Genomic DNA, 8,510 nt, shown 5'->3' with positions numbered 1-8,510 from the left:
AGGAAACGGCAAACTCCCCTTTGTCACCTGGAAAGTACTCATGGGGAGGGGGGAAAGGAGGAACCAGCCAGGTGACAAGGTACTCAGGTTACCTCCACAACTAGCTGTGATGTAGTTGTGATGTAGTCTTAGGGGTGTAGTTTGGGGGATTAGTAACTAATAAAAGTTGGGGTCTTCTTTTGTTCTGGACTTCCATTTTGCTTCATCTTGTTGCGGGTGGAAGTCCTGTCGCGACAGTATCCCCCCGCCCGCCCGCTCGCTCCCAGGCTGGAAGGTTGCAACAAAGCAAAGACCTTGGCGTCGCTTGCAGGTAGCAGGGGAGGCGCCTGATCAGCGGCTGCAGTTGCAGCAGGGGAGGCGCCGAGCCCGCAGGAGCATCTCTCTGCAGGAGCTGCTGTGGTGTGAGTATCCAATAAAGGCCAAGCCTACAGGCTGCTGTTTTGCTCCAAGTTATCCTGGCTGGTGTCTTTGTTTTTGTCCAAGGGAGCCCTCGGATTTCTCCATTAACACTGAGACCCTACCTGCCCGCAGACTGTCTCGCCAGAGTGGTGCATGCTCTGGTTATCTCCCACTTGGACTATTGCAATGCACTCTACGTGGGGCTACCTTTGAAGCTGACCCGGAAACTACAACTAATCCAGAATGCAGCAGCTAGACTGGTGACTTGGGAGTGGACAGCGAGACCGCGTAACACTAGTCCTGAAAGACCTACATTGGTTCCCAGTATGTTTCCGGGCACAATTCAAAGCGCTGGTGCTGACCTTTAAAGCCCTAAAATAGGGGTCAGCAAACTTTCAGCAGGGGGCCGTTCCACTGTCCCTCAGACCTTGTGGGGGGCCGGACTAAATTTTTTTTGGGGGGGGGATTAATGAATGACTATGCCCCACAAATAACCCAGTGATGAATTTTAAATAAAAGCACACATTTTACTCCTGTAAAAACACCAGGCAGGCCCCAGAAATAACCCAGAGATGCATTTTAAATAACAGGACACATTCTACTCATGTAAAAACACGCTGATTCCCGGACCGTCCGCGGGCCAGATTTAGAAGGTGATTGGGCCGGATCTGGCCCCCGGGCCTTAGTTTGCCTCTAAACGGCCTCGGCCCATTACAGTGGTACCTCGGGTTACAGACGCTTCAGGTTACAGACTCAGCTAACCCAGAAAAAGTACCTCGGGTTAAGAACTTTGCTTCAGGATGAGAACAGAAATCATGCGGCTTCAGCGCGGCCCCATTAGCTAAAGTGGTACCTCAGGTTAAGAACAGTTTCAGGTTAAGAACGGACCTCCAGAACGAATTAAGTTCTTAACCCTAGGTACCACTGTATAGCTGAAGGAGCATCTCCACCCCCATCTTTCTGCCCGGACGCTGAGATCCAGCACCGAGAGCCTTCTGGCAGTTCCCTCACTGCGAGAAGCCAAGTTACAGGGAACCAGGCAGAGGGCCTTCTCGGTAGTGGCACCCGCCCTGTGGAACACCCTCCCATCAGATGTCATAGAAATAAACAATCATCTGACTTTTAGAAGACATCTGAAGGCAGCCCTGATTAGGGAAGTTTTTAGTGTTTGAAGTTTTATTCTGTTTTTAATGCTCTGTAGAAAGCGTGGCGCTGTGGGTTAAAGCCTCAGCGCCTAGGGCTTGCCAATCGAAAGGTCGGCGGTTCGAATCCCTGCGGCGGGGTGCGCTCCCGCTGCTCGGTCCCAGCGCCTGCCAACCTAGCAGTTCGAAAGCACCTCCGGGTGCAAGTAGATAAATAGGGACCGCTTACCAGCGGGAAGGTAAACGGCGTTTCCGTGTGCGGCTCTGGCTCTGGCCAGAGCAGCTTCGTCATGCTGGCCACGTGACCCGGAAGTGTCTCCAGACAGCGCTGGCCCCTGGCCTCTTAAGTGAGATGGGCGCACAACCCCAGAGTCTGTCAAGACTGGCCCGTACGGGCAGGGGTACCTTTACCTTTACCTTTAGAAAGCAGCCCAGAGTGGCTGGGGAAACCCAGCCAGATGGGCGGGGTATAAATAATAAATTATTATAATATCATCATTATTATTCCTGCGTTGCAAGATGACCCTTGGTGTCCCTGCCAACTGCACGATCCTATGATTTCATAAATAAAACCATCTACCACTTGAAACTTGTGCTTACCCATGCTGATGCACTGAGTGCTGTGAGAAGCAGCTTGATTCCACCTGCTTCACATCCAGCTCCACTCCCTCTTTCCAGGCAGTTGGCAACTCTGGTGTGCTTCTGCCAAATGCACCCTGCAAAAAAACAGCTCCAAGGATCTCTGGGATCCTCTCAGTAATGGAGCAAAGTGCCACATGACAAGCAGCACAATGTCTGTGGGCTTTACATTCACCTCCCATGCACCATTAGCTTCCACTGAGCATGCATGAGCACACAAATGCAACCACCTCCGCACTGTACATAGCACCATGCACATGCAGCAAGAGCACAAGGACCAGGAGAGCCCTGCTGGGTCAGATCAAGGATCCAGCTGGCTCAGCATCAGATTCCTGAAAGTGACTGACCAGAAGATGCTTCTAGGTACCTTGGGAGCAGAAAAGACCATTTATGTATGTGACCATGGCTGCATGGATGTTATTAGCCCAGTGATGGAAAGAAGATAAAGTTCCTACCAGAGAAGAATGGCGGATGAAGTTGATGGACTATGCTGAAATGGCTAAAATGACAGGAAGAATCAGAAATCAGGAAGACCAAAATTTTAATAATGGGGAAAATTTATAACATATCTTAGACCATTGTAAACGCTTAAAATCATTAGGATTGGAAGTTAAACTTTAAACTTGTAGTTTAAGGGTGAATTCTGGACACAATGGAGATGTAAAAGATTTTGATCATCATAAAAGATGCAAGAGGAAGTTATTTATAAAGGCGGGTGGATTCCTTGGAATCTTGTTTTTATGATTTTTAATCTTGTTTTTATGATTTGTTTGATAAAGCGCTGTAAAATTTTAATTTGAAATTTTAATTTGAAAAACCAATATATTTTTTTTAAAAAAGAGACAAACAGGGATGCACAGCTACCTCTCTCTCTGATTCAAGAGGTGCACCATCTTCAAACAGATTCAGAACGGCTCCATTTGATTCCCCACCCCGAAACTTGTGCATTCTCAATTTCTGGTCAACGGCCAAGAGGGTAACCTTTTAAGACTTCATAGGAAGGTGTTTTTCATCTGTAGACAGTTTCCAAGATTAAGTGTCCACGGTTCTTATTTTTAACGAGATAACATTTCTCTAATTACTTCTCCACCCACAGCAGGAATGTCCCCACAACACAAAGGCTGCGCACTGACCCCTCGCGCCCTCCGGAGGTACCAATTAGAAACAGAGAGAAATGAATTATTTTTCCTTACAGCGGTAATCACGAAGTGCCATACAGCAAACTTGCTTTGTGTGACTAATAACATTGCCATAAGTCTTAGTTGATGCAGGTGTCAACTTTTATTCTTCCGGAACAGGAAAAAGCAAGGAGTATTTATTTTATTGGGTTTACATGCCACATTTTCCTCTAAGGAGCTCACAACAGCATACACAGTTCTCCCCCTCCTCATTTAATCTCCACAACCCTGTGAGGTAGGTTGGGCTGACAGGCAGTGACTGGCCCAAGGTCACCACCTAGAGTTTCATGGCTAAGAAGGATTCGAAACTTGGTTTCCCAGCTCCTAGTCCAGTGCTCCAATCACAACACAACACTGGCTTTTTAGAGCATAAAATTGTAATTCTTTGTTCTTGCTGTGCCTTTTTGTAACTGCCCAAGGTTTTAAATTGTGCCAGGAGCCTCCATGAATAGAGCAGGCTCCTCCCTTCAAAACTCATTTGTTGTTTTATTTAGAGACATTTACAGCACACCTTTCACCATGCAGTCCCAGGACCTGTTAAATAAAAGCTCAATACAATCCAACTTTGTAATATGCTCTACTCCTCAAAGAGGCCTGTATTAGAAGGTACATTGATCTACCTCTAGAACGTGTAGTGACAGATTTCAATCCCAGGCGTTTGTGGAAGGAGGCATTTTAGACATTTGGGAGTCAAGTCAGTGATTTCAAAACAGAAGAACCTTGAATTGGGCTCAGAAGCATGGTGGCAACCAGTGAAGAAGAAGAAGAGTTTGTTTGTTTGTTTGTTTGTTTTAAAAAGATATTTATTATAGTTTCAAATAATCCAGAAAAAGTAAAAAAGAAAAAAAAGAAAAAGAGAGAAAAGACAGAATTAAAAGACATTCAACATTTACAGTCCTTATTTTCAATAACTTTTTTCCACGACTTCCCCTCGCCTTCCCTTCTTGTATTCCATGTCCAAATATTTGTTCAACAAGTTCTTATCCCTAATTTTTAACCTTAATTTATTATTGTATTCAATTCAAATTATATATCAAATTTTAACTTATATACATTGATCATAATACTTAAAGACTTTTTCTAAGATCGGCCCAATTTCCCTTCCACGAATTCCCCATTTTTAACTAATAACAAAGCGAACAAAAAAACAATAGAAAGAATCAGAATATATTTGTACACCCTTTGGGTTCCCAAACCCCACCCTCCCTTTCCCGGTTTCGATCCCCTAACCATTGTCCATTAGTCCATCTGCTATCAGCCTGGATTCCTCACGTCTGAGGCTCTTAATTCTCTCTCAGTTCCTCTCTGCCGGTTTTTTTGATAGTCCTTTATATTAGCCACCAAGTCTCGGAGGGGCTCTATCCCGAAAGTGTCCATGTTCCTTTCAGCCGGGCCTCCATATTTAAAGGTGGAGCTCAAAACTTGTTTCTTAATCCCTTTAAATCCAAATGTCGAAGAAGAAGAAGAGTTTGGATTTGATACCCTGCTTTATCACTACCCGAAGGAGTCTCAAAGCGGCTAACATTCTCCTTTCCCTTCCTCCCCCACAACAAACACTCTGTGAGGTGAATGGGGCTGAGAGACTTCAGAGAAGTGTGACTGGCCCAAGGTCACCCAGCAGCTGCATGTGGAGGAGCGGGGAATCAAACCTGGTTCACCAGATTACAAGTCCACCACTCTTAACCACTACACCACACTGGCTCTCATCCAGTGCAGGTTTAAGGACTAGTGTAAACACAACCAGTCAATAGTGCCCATCTGCACCCTGGCTTTTACATCCTGTAACAATTGCAGCTTCCAAACAGTCTCCAAGGGCAGCCTCATGAAGAGTGCATGACAATATAAAAGCTGCACCTAAGAATGCATGGCAATATAAAAGCTGCACCTAAGAACTGAGCTAAGTGCATGACCCCACATGACCCTTTTCGCCGCACTTGCCCTCTTTATGTGAGTAATGCCTGAAGGTTAATACAGTGGTACCTTGGGTTAAGAACTTAATTTGTTTCAGCGGTTTGTTCTTAGCCTAAAGCACCACTTTAGCTAATGGGGCCTCCCGCTGCCACTGCGCTGCCGCTGCATGATTTCTGTTCTCATCCTGAAGCAAAGTTCTTAACCCGAGATAATATTTCTGGGTTAGCGGCGTCTGTAACCTGAAGCGTATGTGTCAGGGGCTCAGGAGCAGAGGCACAGGGAAGAGAGGAGATGGAGAGCGAAGGGGAAGAATCCGAGGGGAGCGTAGGAGAAGAGGACAGTGGACCGAGGGATTCCATGAGCCTCTCCAGCGAATCGGAAGATTCACAGAAGGGGGCGCCAGTGGCCAGGGGTAGGGGGTTCCCAAGGGGAATGCCCCAGGAGCAAGGGGGCAGCAGGGACTCCCAGAGCAGTAGCTGGAAATCAGGACCAGCGTCCCCACCAGAGCAGAGCGGGGGGGAAGAGTCCCAAGGATCGGGGCCAGTGCATTCCCCACCAGGGAGAGAAGATAAGGCAGGGCTGACCACGCCTCCATCAGAAAGTCGGACAACGGAGGAGAGGTCAGATCCGGCCAGTGTCCCGGAAGAGGGAAGCAGTGACCGAAGTAGTGTAACGGTTAGGAGAAAGGTCACTGGGCTGGCGCGAGAGGCAAGTTCAAATGTACAGGAGCGCGGGACAGCAGAGAATGAGGATTGGGAACCGGGTCCTAAAGCCCGCCGGAGGGAGGGGGAGGAGCTAAGCGACTCAGCGTCGGAAGAGTCCAGAAAGGGCAATGCCCCAGCGGGCAGGAGGACCCAGAGGAGGAGAGAGCAGCGTAAAAGGTGGAGCAGGGCTAGGATCTTAAACTGGTGTCATAGGGGAGGAGACTCAGACGGGACTTCGCCGATCTAGGGTTTAAGACGTAGGGCTGCACGCTGTGGCTTTGAAATGGAAACTGAACTTCAATAAAGACTTTTGTACATTACTACAGCCTAGCGTTGGTCCTCTGTGAGCTGGGACCTAGAGGCAGCTCTGACAGTATGTAACCCGAGGTACCACTGTATGTAAGAAGAACCTTGAATTGGGCTCAGAAGCATGGTGGCAACCAGTGAACAGGATCACACTTCAAAACGACCTTGACAGATTAGAGAACTGGGCCAAAACAAACAAGATGAATTTTAACAGGGAGAAATGTAAAGTATTGCACTTGGGCAAAAAAAATGAGAGGCACAAATACAAGATGGGTGACACCTGGCTTGAGAGCAGTACATGTGAAAAGGATCTAGGAGTCTTGGTTGACCACAAACTTGACATGAGCCAACAGTGTGACGCGGCAGCTAAAAAAGCCAATGCAATTCTGGGCTGCATCAATAGGAGTATAGCATCTAGATCAAGGGAAGTAATAGTGCCTCTGTATTCTGCTCTGGTCAGACCTCACCTGGAGTACTGTGTCCAGTTCTGGGCACCACAGTTCAAGAAGGACACTGACAAACTGGAACGTGTCCAGAGGAGGGCAACCAAAATGGTCAAAGGCCTGGAAACGATGCCTTATGAGGAACGGCTAAGGGAGCTGGGCATGTTTAGCTTGGAGAAGAGGAGGTTAAGGGGTGATATGATAGCCATGTTCAAATATATAAAAGGATGTCACATAGAGGAGGGAGAAAGGTTGTTTTCTGCTGCTCCAGAGAAGCGGACATGGAGCAATGGTTCCAAACTACAAGAAAGAAGATTCCACCTAAACATTAGGAAGAACTTCCTGACAGTAAGAGCTGTTCGACAGTGGAATTTGCTGCCAAGGAGTGTGGTGGTCTCCTTCTTTGGAGGTCTTTAAGCAGAGGCTTGACAACCATATGTCAGGAGTGCTCTGATGGTGTTTCCTGCTTGGCAGGGGGTTGAACTCGATGGCCCTTGTGGTCTCTTCCAACTCTATGATTCTATGATTCTATTCTATGATTCTAAGAATGTCTGGGGTTGAGCTGCTATGGCTTTCTCATGCTCCTTAACAATGGCAAATTAAAACAGGCACAAGGGCGCAATCTGAAAATAAGTTCTGTCAACAAGTCAACAAGCTTCTCGCTGAACTAAAGTGTAGAATACCACCACCTCCTCTAGCCAAGCTTCCTCTGGCTGCTTTTAGGAGCTGGGATGGTCAAGCGTCAACTCAACACATGGATGGCCATGAAACTCCAAGCAACTGGTCTACAAGAGGCTGAGTAACCTGAAAGCCAGCCATCAAAATAGGACAAGCAGTTGGAGAGGACATTCCTATCCATGTTCACACTGTACTGTAATATTTAACCATCTATAGATTTACTTGAAGCCCCTGTCAATGTAGGGGCCTGTCAAACTAGTTTTACAGGTCTCTAAAGCATTTCAGGCAGTACCTGGATAGAGCCTAAACTGGATGCCAGAATCATACTCAGCATTTTAAAAGTGTGTTTATTGTGGGCCCAGGTATTTATTGGTCACTCTTCCCCACTTCCCTGTCACAGATTCTTTAAATTCTGGTGATGTCAGTTGATAATATAGACTTACGTTTCGGTGGAGATGCAATCAGGCAACTTTCTGGGAAAATATGTGATTGTTAAATTATAGACTATAGTATTTAGATACCTTACATGTATTATTGGTTATATTAAAGATTAGCTTCAAAACTGTTAAGGAAGGAGTAAGGCAAGGAAAACAGCCTCCCCTTCAGATCAGGTTTGGATGTTCGCAACCAGCAAACCATACATTGGGGCAAAACAAGAGAGGAGCATTTCCTTCTTGCCTGTTTGTTTCCCTGAGGACATCTGGCTGGCAAGACAGAAGGATGCACTAGATAGGTCTTTCAATTGGATCTAGCAAGGCAAGTCTTATCCGCTGACATACTTCCACTTCAAGTAATTCAAATGAAGCTCAAAGGTGTAACATGAACAGCACAAATGGGATTTCTAAGAGCCCCAAAGGCATTTCCAATAGGCATACATATCCTAGGCAGAGCCTATCAAATCAGAAAAGGTACAAATAGCTAGAGTATCATCATCTCTTTGAGACATTTAAATAAGATTTAAAAAAAAAACAGTTTCACCACTGAGCCCTCTAAATTGGAAAGAAAATTATTAAATAATAAAACTAAGATAATTTCAAAAATGTACCGACTCCTCCTTAACTGGGAAGTCAAGGAGGAGGTGAAGGGAGTGATGATTAAATGGGCGCAGGA

Source organism: Podarcis cretensis (assembly GCF_951804945.1).
Source record: "Podarcis cretensis genome assembly, chromosome: 5".
Lineage (NCBI taxonomy): Eukaryota > Metazoa > Chordata > Lepidosauria > Squamata > Lacertidae > Podarcis > Podarcis cretensis.
This window is presented reverse-complemented; position numbering follows the sequence as displayed.